Below are 10,003 nucleotides of genomic sequence, written 5' to 3'. Positions count from 1 at the left end.
CCCGCTGGTCCCTCTCTTGTCCCACCCTCTTCCTCTTCTTTTGGGTTGGGGAGTTACTAGTTCTCAATATCTATGCTCTTCATTTCTTTTTCCTCAGGCCTTCTATAGTTCTTTTTTTCTTTCTCCAATCTCACCAAGGTTATCTCAACAGATAGTCTGTTTCTTCTGGCACTTTGGCGCCTCAATCTTGCCACTCATTGTTTCTTTCAGTCCTGGGTTTCTTATGTGTGAGGTCACTGTGTGTGGTGATAGAGGGGGAAGATGAACAGATCAATGTGTCCAAGGTTTGTGCAGACGCAGGTACTGAGTGTCAGGATGGGTGGACATATATGGATCTGTGGGAGCCTGGTGATTGGTGGGCGTATCGAGTGGTCGTTTCTTTCCCCGCGAATTGACGGATTTATCATGGGTGTAATGGCAATGTGACACAGGAGGTTTTAATGGGTTTTAGTGCACTATTGTTAGCGTTGACAATTCTAAATCTGCTTGTAGCGTAATTATTTTTGCTACTGGCATGAACTGTCACCAACCCAACGATAGTCAAAGGATGAATCATGGCTTTACTGTCTTCCCACTCAACACAATCTAAAACATCCAATTTTCTGATGTAATGATTATTTAAGCAAGATAACACAAAATAAGAGTTGCACTGGTGATATTGAGGCCACACTTTTATTAGCCCAAGAGATAATTACTTTCGTCCCTTTTATTCAAAATGTCAATTTATTGAGGATGATTTTTTTTTAATAAAGTGCATATTGGGAGGATAGATGACACTGGTATATAAATATAGCCGAGCTATAAGTGGAGCAGATGGGTGAATGACAAAGGTCTTTGAAAATGAGAGCATGTTTGTATTGATAGTGGGGATGGACAGATGAATGTATTGATGTTGGGAGATGGAGAGATGAATGGTGATGGTGGGAGAGTAGCGGTATAGGGTGAAGGGGGAGGTGAGGGGACAGAGGACAGAAGGCCGGCGCTACTCCCAAAGCATGATATGCTCCCTTAGGGACTTCTGCAGTGTGTAGTTCAACCCGAGGAGGTGTGTGAGGGTGGGCCTCGGGGTGCAGAGGAGAATGTGAGGGCTTGGCCTTAGGATGGGCCGACCAGAGAGTGCACAACCTTCCACTCCCTTATTTACTGCCTGAAATGCCAGTACAGATGGCCATGTGTCAAGGATGGGGGCCAGAGCCTTATGGTTGGGGCCGAGGCCAAAAGATGGAGAGAACCAAAGGTCACTTGAGAATATAAAAAAAAAAACCAACGGGGCTAGTTAAAGAGAAAACCAAATGGTACAACAGTAAAAGTTGTCTAGTTGAATTCAAAGAGAGCTCAATTATCGTAACGTTATTGTCATAATGAACCAAGCAAAAGCAAAACAAACGACTTCTCTGCTGAGAGTGGTCCAGTTTTCAGAAGTGATGAGTCGACATTAAGAGCAGCGGGGATGTGCTAACGAGGAGAAAAGGCTGTGTGCTTTGCAGGCTTGGCATTGAATGGTCCATCAGATGGCTGCCTCTCAGTGAAGGCAGTCTGGACTGAGCTTCCATGGTGACCTCTGATTGATTAACAGGCCATTTCTGGCACTCGGCTGGCCCGGGGCACCATTTGTCACCTGACTGTGCAGTCCTGTCGAGAAGCTTTGTGTCCTCCAATCTACACTCGGACCTTTTTTTTCTTTAAATCCCCAATGCAGCCGGACCCACAGGGGCCACCCATGTCAATAAATCTGTTCCCTCATTCTGGTGCTCGGCCTTTTGGACGAGAGCAAACACCAAATGGCCCGTTGAAACGTGATGAAATATTGTCAGGAAATAAGTATGGAGGCTTTATCATTAATGGTGCTTTGATTTCTGCCGTGATAGCAAGTGATTCGCTATTTTATGTCGTCAGTGTTGAGTGTTGAGGCGACCGTGGGTCAGTGGTTAGCAGGTCCGTCTTTCAATCCCCGCCCTAGTCGATGTGTCCTTGAGCAAGACACTTAACCCTGAACAGCTAATGTAGCTGTGTCTACGGTGTATGAATGCAACATGATTGTAAGTCACTTTGGATAAAAGCATCAGCTAAATGACAGAGTAATGAAAATACTCGTCGCTCTGAGTTTTGACAGTGAATTCGAAGGTCATTTGCGTCAACACACCTGGAGTACCGAGGCTAACGAGCCGATTTTAAATTTGAGCATAACAATGGGTCGTCCAAAAAAAATATTTCATGTTGAAAAGTTTCCACGAATACGACCAAAAACAGCACAGGGGGGAAATATTAGCATCTATTTTACAAAAAATTAGCGTGATTTAAAATGTCCGTTTGACTTCAGAGAACAGTTTGTAACCGCTTGGATACCAAGTGTCTAAGCTATATTATTACTACTCTTTGGGTCACAGATTGAAGATTTGACATAGACGTCTGATTTGCTTGATCGGTTGCTTTTATAAAAAAGGTTCATCCTAACCAAAGGTCAGAGAAAGGTGACAAGTTTTATAGCCAACAGCTAAATGTGCCGACTGGAGGTAGGACTGAAACATATATCTGTAATTTGCAGGGCAATGACCTGTGCTCTGTTTGCATATATTGCTCCCTCTGCAGAGATCTTTTTATTTTCTCGTAGATGAGGGAAAGAGGGAAGCAAATCTATTTCGTCACGACTTGTTTCTCGCTCCAAATTTCAGGAAATTACAGGAGCTAGTTTGCTTTGATGCAATCCTGAGGACTGACACATTCAGTAAAGGAAATGCACGGGAAGGTACGAAATGATTTTTGGATATAATGCAATTGTGTTTATTAGAGTTTTTTTCTCGGCGAAAATTGAGAATGCTAATCATATTCATAGCCGGTGCTGTGGGTAATTTGCAGACCCGCGATAAGATGCCGTATCAATGTGAACTGCTGACGATTGAGTGACACACGTGACATTTTCGACTCATTATTTATTGATCCCATTTCACTTCCCATCTAAATGTCTTAATCTGCTCTGCTATCACGTAGCTGAGTTATATGCAATGTTCCTGGATTTGAGCTGATGGTGGCCTCGGTCTTATATAGGAAATGAATGACAATGTGTCTTTAATGCAATGCCACCGTGACACTATTAGGACAATACTTCCACCATTTAAGGGTAGTACTCCTGGCCCAAGCGGAGCACTAACATTCACTTTGTGTGGGAGGGAGGCATGGTTAAGGGGCAAAAGTTGTATTACTTCTGGTAATGGTAATAAATGCTTCCTCCCACACACTATGCCCTTCATTACCGCATTGATCCCATAACATCTACGTGCAAATCCATCACTGTAGCGCAGTTAATGAACGCTCCCAACTCAGCAGTCAACCGCGCGGATGATCCAAGACCTTGTCACGTTGTCTGTAAGGAAGGATATTACTTTATTTAGGGTGGAAGAGGATAGAAGTGGGATTTAGTGGGCCCGAGAGTGAACAGGAAAGGAGGAGTCGCAGAGGTTGCTCTGTTCACACGCTCTGAAGCAGGGGTCTATTCTTGTGTGTGTGTGTGTGTGTGTGTGTGTGTGTGTCTGATCTGGCTGGCGCGCATACATAGACAGGCATGCACATAGACACACACGTGCAAACAGGTGCTGTGTTTGGTACTGACTGCGTGGTGAACAGCTGTGTGTAGGAGCTTGTGCCGGGCGCGCTGGGAGGTAGCTGTTGCATTCTCGTACCACCGGACGCAGCATTTGACACAGGCAGGCGGGCCGGCAGACAGACGCACACCGAGGGCAGCTGCAAGCTGCCATTCAAGGGCCGGAAAGCCAACTGCACCCGCCCACACAGGACACACTGTCTCCCGCATGGTATTCTGCTTTTGACCTTACAGTAAAATGACCACCCCGTCTCTGCCGCGCATCCCATGTTGTGAAGAAATATCCTGCATATCTGTAAGTGCTCCAACTGCAACCAGACCCCCAACCTGCCAAAAGGGACACATAAACCTCGACTGAGGGCCTCCAAATATTTACCTACCACTTTACCCGACCCGCACAACACCCATAAGCTCCAACGTCAAACCGCTGCCCCACCTCCCATGTTGGCTGTCAGTCGCCGGCTAAGTCCTCCTTGGAGCTCGGAGGCTATCAGGGATTTAAAGGAAAAGCCCTTTATCCTGGGACTTTCTCTACGGGCCGGGGTGAGCAAATGTGTCATGTCAGCAAAAACACCATAAATGCTTTTTTGACTCTCGGAGGTGGCAAACAAACTTTTCTGAGCTAGCAGACGCACGGTGTGTATATTACGAGGGAAATGAATCATTGGAAGGACTGTCGCGCTAGCGCCTGACTTGAGCTTCATTTATTTTTATTCTACATTAATCGCAAGCATACATATTCCTAGCCAAGCCAACATTTGTAATTTGTACCTAAGTGGGTGGACATAAAGGATGTGATGCTACTTGCTGATGAAGGTGGATAGTATAGGCTAATCTGGGGGAATTAAGCTCCAAGGCTTCAGGAATGCTTCTACCTCCAGACCAGGTGTCCACATATGGTCAGCAGGGGGGCCGGGGTGTGTGTGTGTGTGTGTGTGTGTGTGTGAGTGTGTGCGTGCGTAAGGGAGGAAATGACAAGAATGCTGCCCCATGTCCAGTTGGTTGTGACACACCTTATTAGCAAATGGCCCAATTGTGATGTGTGAGAGATGGAGCCAGCGTCGTCTGTCCCTTTAATAAAGATGGCATTAGGAGAGGCAGCAGGGAGGAGAGCAGCTGGAGAAGGTAATCCCGTCTCTCCAGGTCAGCCACCAGACAAGCTGTTGCAGGCCTCACTAACTCGAGCCTAATTAAAATACACCAACAAGGAAATCTTTCCTCCTCAGACCCACGTTGCAGCGCACACCCCAGCTCTGCAGCCGGCCGTCGCAGGGTTAATACTTTGCAGCCTTCCACACTTGGGACTTTTGACCGGCTGCAACATGCCTCGGCTCCTGCTTCACGGCTTCTATGTCACAACTCCTCAGGGGCTCGCGAGAAAGACGAGTAGATGGGGTAAGATAGGATGCAGAACAACGCCAGATTTAGTTTTTTTCCGGTGACATTCCTTGGGAATACAGCGTTGTACGTGAGTCCTGCTTCGTCAGTCCAAGCTAATTCTTTCCTTTATTGTGGGAGGGTAAATAAAACCAGAACTATCTGTGTGAACAGGCACAAAAGGTGAGAAAATACAATTTAGTAAAAAAAAAAAAAATTGGGTCAACCAACATTTGTAAATATGTAAAAATGAAAATAAACACATAATGTTAAAAAATACATTTTCTACCACCTCGGTCCTTTTTAACATTGTGCTCACCCATTTTAGAAATCGCAACAAAGACACATGAGCAAGGATCGAGAGCTCTCACGTCCGTACAGGTTGTAAACAAGCCAACAGTTCAGTGAAGGAAAGTTAGGAGTGTCAGTCTGTGAGCCGTTTGTCTTCATTTTGTCTTCCAAATAACAATGTCCCCTCTGGGACTTCGTTGGAAATTGACTGGCTGCCCATGTTCTTGCTGCGGCTTGCTGTGTTCCCAGAACTCCGCACTCAACGTCGTGAGCGAGGTGTTATTACTATTAATAGGAATGATGGCCAAAAATACAAAAAACAGGACCCGGGCCTGTAATAAAAAAAGGAATTACCCTTCAGAGTCTGTCTGTGAGGTCTGTAAAAACAAGCAGTGAAATCTATCGCTCACGCTATAAGCTTTCAGACAGATCCACGTTGACACTCGCCACTTGACTGCCGCCACAACACGAAGGATTGGAAACCTTGTGAGAGGATCTCGCTGCGACTCTCACCGACCAGGTGGAATATGAAACGCACGCACACACACACACACACACACACACACACACACACACACACACACACACACACGTTTGGAGACAGTCGTGTGTGGTGCGCGGGACGGAGATGTGCAGCCCTGGCGTCTGACCCCTCACACACTCCTCCACAACAGCACTCATCCATTTCTCATCTCCCCCCCCCCCCCCCCCCCCCCCCCCAGCTGAGTGGTGGGAGCGGTGAGGGTATCAGGTGTCATAAAAAACAAAACAAAGCAGTTGTCAGGACTGGCTGAAAATGGAGCATGACTTTATTCAGTCTAAAATGCATCCTGGTGACGACAGCGTGGCCTCTCGGTGCCCTTCTGCAGTGGAGTGGCCGTTTGTGCTCGCTTTAATGGAACTCTATTAAGTGCTCTGTTTTTTTATGGGATTGATTTCTCCTTCATGTTGCGACCAAATTAATATTTTCGATAGATTCCTCTGCTGCCGCTCGATGCCAGCTGTCATTGAATTAAAAATAACGTGTGCTGTCTCCCATAGGTAGATTATATTTAAATTAAGTAAGCCTAGCTCATTACTTTGGTAAGTCATCTGGCTTTAGTAGCATCATGCTGCTCTATACCACGCACGCACGCACGCACGCACGCACGCACGCACGCACGCACGCACGCACGCACGCACGCACGCAGCAGTGACTTTAGCAATTTTTTTTCTCGATATTAGCCTCAATCACTTAAGTGCATGTCCGCACACACAGCTGGTGGGGATTAAGGGGAGAGGAAGCAGAGTGAACACACAGGGTTTCAGAGTCAAAACATTGGCGCTGGACTTGACCTTTGACCTGCGTGGCCATTCATCTGTTGATAACATCAGCCAGTTCCATAAGACATGTCCAGAGTGTGTGCAGGCCATTAAGTGTGCGACAGACAGACAGACTGTTTCTGTCCGTCCGTCTGTCCCCGTCCCCCCCGTCTGTCCCCGTCCCCCCCTTCCACTGACAATACACACTCCCTTCCACAGGATTTAACTTAAGATAGTGATGACTGCATAAAGGTATATAATAATTAATGGCTTCCATTAGAGGGAAAACCCTTTCTCGACACTTTTCCTGGTGGATGGAGTGCCGAAGTAGCTCTGTGTTTCGGTCCTTCCTGGGGCTATAGACAAGCGCTATCCTGCATGTTAAATAAAGTCTTCCCCTCCTCTGTGGTCTCCATTCCTCAAGTTAAATCAAGTCTTCCAACCGTTGCCGCTATCTCTTTCTCCATCCAGGCATTGTTAATGGGATCATTTGTTATATTATAATATCCCAGTAATTTACATCATATTACATTTCCTCCCAGTACCTCAAGTGAGGTGATAGAAAGGGATCAGTTAATATTTCCTCTAATGAAGACTGAATAATGAATATAGTCTCCAGATAGTGTATGTTATGGGTGTGTCTCTTTATCTCTCGGCAATGCACTTAAATCTGCGTGTGTGTGTGTGTGTGTGTGTGTGTGTGTGTGTGTGTGTGTGTGTGTCAGTGTGCTGGTGTTGATGTTATCTCCCATCGGGCTGGTGGCCGTGTCGTGGATCAAGTAGAGTCCTTTACCAAAGGTTACAGCTCCAATCATGGATACCAGCCGATGATAATTCATACCAATGAGCCTTGGCCTATGTAATCGCACTTTATATTCTCTCCATTTTTTGACATCCTTCTTGTCTTCTCACTGCATTTCTTGTTACCTCCTATGTTTTTCAGTCATGTCCCTTTTTCTTTCATCTCTCTGAAATCCTGCCAACTCCCATGTGATTTTCTCGATAGAGGCGAGCTAACTAGCTAGCATGCAGCTGCAGCTGTCAGAGGGTTATTATACAGTCTGCCATTTTCATCGCCTCATTGTACCCACACTACTATATCATGTCCACTCCTATGGAGTTATGGAAATGAGACAGCGGCTCTCAACAGGGGCCCTCAAAACAATTATCTATACTTCATAGGCAGGAATGCTGCTGGGCCTGTGGCCAGTGCCCTGGGCTTTCTCATCTCTCTAAGAGGTAAATGTTGCTGACTTGCCTGCTTTCTCACAGCATCAGCCTTGCCCTTGTTACAAACAGAGCTGAATGGAAGCTTTTTGTTGTTGCAGCCAAATGGCAGAGACAACAGGTATTGTGTGACAGTGAGGTTGGTGGTGTTTTAGGGTTGGTTGAGCAGAGCGGCACAGTGTCGAGCCAGGACTGGAACACAATGCAGGATTGTGTATGTGTATGTATTTTTTAGACAGGTTTTGAAAGTTAATTACAACTTATAATCACCAGGTATCCATATATATATCTGGTGATTAGTCTGAATTCATGAATTAAACCTATTTTTAACACCGATAGGTATGGATCCCTAATCATATCTCCTATATGATACCAAACAATATATCCTCTTACAGTTTCCATGATATCATACGAAAAGTTACACCTTATTTATTGTGCGTTTTTTCTAAAAATGCCAGCCACACATTTACGCTCGCATACAGTCTTTCCAAAATAAACATCCCTCTTCACAGGAAACTACTGTGGTTCAGGCAACACAACTACTAAACTAGGCGTATGAACAGATTGTCGTCTTGGTTAAAAGAACTACGCAAGTGCAGTTTCTAAAGTGCACAAGTTACGTGACAAATAAAGTCAACGTTGGACCCATTCATCGCCACTCCCACCCGCGCTGAGTGGGCGTTAACGGTCAACTTCATGGGATATCTATGAATAATTCTTCGTAGGTATAGCTACGAATGTTCGATGAGACCAGCCAAACCGAAACAAACATTTTAACTTCTATATTCAGTAAGTTCCAAATATAATCATTGTGTGCATCAAGTAGCATTTGAATAACTTTGAAAAGAAATTCCAGCTAGATTTTTGGCAAGGACATGTGTTGATATGGTCAAATACATTCTTCAAATACATGCATAAAAAAAAATATCCAATCTAGAAATACACCTTATCTAAATCTCCGGGACCACGTTTCTGTACACAATGTTTTCGGGTCACATCACCAAATTGCCAATGGTTTCCTCCTATAAAATGTGAAAAGCTATATCTGAAGATTTCATATGAGCTCTGGCCAACCTAATTACTGCAGGCTCTGTGATCTCTGTGCCAGAGTTTTGAAAAGCAAAAACACCTTCAAATACATATTTCATTTGTAGTATATCAGTGTGAGGGAGCCTGGCGCACCTTGGCTTCCTCAACTCGGCCTCCTCCGCTCTCCTCCAGGGTCTCGGGTGTGTCGCTGAAACACGCGGGTTCTTGATAAGTTAATGATTCATGTGGATTATGCTGAGCCCATGTGAACCGTGACGTCGGCAGTATTTCCCGTAATGAGCAATTTGTGTGCGTCTGTTTTTGTGTTTGTCTCTCTGTTTGCCTGCCGGTCTGAGCCTGTGTGTACACGTAGGCCATGACTGATGCGCGGCCAATCCCTCGACTCGGGGAAAGATGTATGTGGGTGAAAAGTGAACTCGGTAATGAGCACGTGTACGAGAAAGATTCTGACGGCGCGCTTGCGAATCGGTCTCTCGCCCTGTGGGGAGGGAGGGGGGCGGGGGGGATTGGGGGCTGTGGTTTCAAGCATTCTTGAACAGGCAGCGGAGGCAGACTGAGATGTGTGTCAGAAGCATGACTAGCCATGTGTGGGTATGGGATGTTTTGTGGTGGCTGGAGTTCCCCTCCTAGATCAAGCGCACGCTGTTTTCAGATGACTGTTTTTAGCTCCAGCTGTCAGCCTGCACTCTGGACATGAAAGACTCGAAGGCAAGAGGAGCACTATTTAAAGAGCAGGGATCCTCACCAACGAGCAGCACCGAGAGACTTCAAGTCATTCCAGCCTGTTCGGCATCGACACCGCTGATTATGCGGGTAGAGCCGATATTGCTGCCCGAGCATGCCAATGCTTTGGGCTGCAACACAACGACACACCTGCCTGAGTCAGCCGAGTCGGCTCACAGTGTGTCTTTTATGTACAGGCGTTTTGGTGGCTCGAAAAAAGGTTGCTCTCCGCCTCTCGCTCTCTTTCTTCACCTCTCTTTTCATCTCTAGGCGGTTGTTGGCATGCTTACCCCTCCTCTTCAGGTTGTAATGTGCTTCTTGAGGCTCTGTGGGAGGAAACCAGCCCTCCTGTCCTCTGTGTTCGTGTCCTAACAGCCCCATCCTACTTTACACAACTTGCTGGCCACAGGCAGCCAAGGGAGTGCAGCACTAATT

This window comes from Cyclopterus lumpus, chromosome 3 (assembly GCF_009769545.1).
Source record: "Cyclopterus lumpus isolate fCycLum1 chromosome 3, fCycLum1.pri, whole genome shotgun sequence".
NCBI classification, from domain to species: domain Eukaryota; kingdom Metazoa; phylum Chordata; class Actinopteri; order Perciformes; family Cyclopteridae; genus Cyclopterus; species Cyclopterus lumpus.
Note: the sequence above shows the minus strand (reverse complement) of the source record.